The sequence below is a fragment of the Belonocnema kinseyi genome, chromosome 1 (genome assembly GCF_010883055.1).
Source record: "Belonocnema kinseyi isolate 2016_QV_RU_SX_M_011 chromosome 1, B_treatae_v1, whole genome shotgun sequence".
NCBI classification, from domain to species: Eukaryota; Metazoa; Arthropoda; class Insecta; order Hymenoptera; family Cynipidae; genus Belonocnema; species Belonocnema kinseyi.
Window position 1 is genome coordinate 107,929,190 of NC_046657.1, and position 1,494 is coordinate 107,930,683.

Here is a 1,494-nt window from a genome sequence, read left to right on the forward strand (position 1 = left end):
TTTTCTTTATCGTCTCCGCATAATCTGTAATAGCCCTTGTGATAACAATAGGCGGTATATTTATCTTCTTTGCTTTCGCGTCACTTGTTTCGTTTTCGTCATGAAGGCTCTCTTCGGCACTTTCGTCATCCATATCTGAATAGTCTCCGTTTTACGTTTAAGAGTCTCTTCCTCATCCTCCGAGAGTGCTTGAAACCGATTGGCAGTAGGATCGGTTCTCCGGATATTCTTGACCGTTTACTGCTCCTCATTTTCACCTTAGTGCAATCAATTCATAATTCCAATCCAATTTACGTACTACGTTCAAGAAAAACGAACCAATTCATGCAATGAATCAATCATTTACGAATCATATCACGACGTACACACCACGTATCACTAATTCATGAATGATCATTCCACTATCGCGCGACTCAGGAGCTGCCAGTCGAATATGATGAATCATGTAGTACAAACTGCGATATTTGAAGTCAGCTTTTTTATATAGGAAAGCAACTGCGAGAGCCCAGCGTGGTGCTGTTTATTCAGGGGTTCGTCCTCGGTTTTCCTCAACCCGACCTACCCAACTTGTGCCTCCGAGCCTCGCTCTGGCCTTCAAATAGTCCAGACGCCAACGGTATACCCAGTAAAAATTCAATTAATTGCATTATTTCGACCGAGCATTCTATTCAATTCAAATTCACTTCGGATCACTAATTCGGATTCTACATTCGATTCAATTCGGATATTATATTGGATATCACTAATTCGTCCAGAATTTTCGTCAGTGCCAAAGCAGTCAAATTGAGTGTACCAGGGCATTTGCTAGAAAATGACTATTTCTAAATATAAGTGCTTCGCAAGTGAAAAATGAAAGCTGTAAAGTGTATTGTGGTGGGTGAAGGTGAGTGGCTCGCGCCCTCATCGGCAGGCAACATGTCTGAACAGAAGAAAACTATCCCGGAGCGAAAAACACAAAAAAGATCTCTCCCAGGACCCAGCACGAAAGCAACGCCCAGTAAGAAGCCAGCGTCAAGTGACACCAGATATAACGTGCAAACAACGAATAAATACAGCTCGCTATCGGAGTCTGAAGATGAGATTGATTCGAACAAAATTTGCAATTGATATTTGAATGAATTGAATTGAGTACATCGTGATCATTGGTATCAGATTGGGAATTGATGAGTGACGAATATACAGTGAGGTGAAAAATATACAGTGTGGTGAAAAATATACAGTGCGGTGCGAGGACGTGTGACGCGCGTTCCACACAGGGGATGAAGGCGCCTGGCGCGCGTCTCCTGTGAAGTGCATAGACAATGGACGTTGAACAGTGGGGCTTTAGGGCCGCAAAAAGACCCAGGAATGAGGTCGAAAATGTGACATCAGTACCTCTCGGCAATCGATTTGAGGCCTTGCAGAACAATGAGGACTCAGAGAAGATGGACGACGACCAGGAGATTAAAACGGACGACAACGAGAGAAACATCGATGAAGAGTGCAATAAAAATA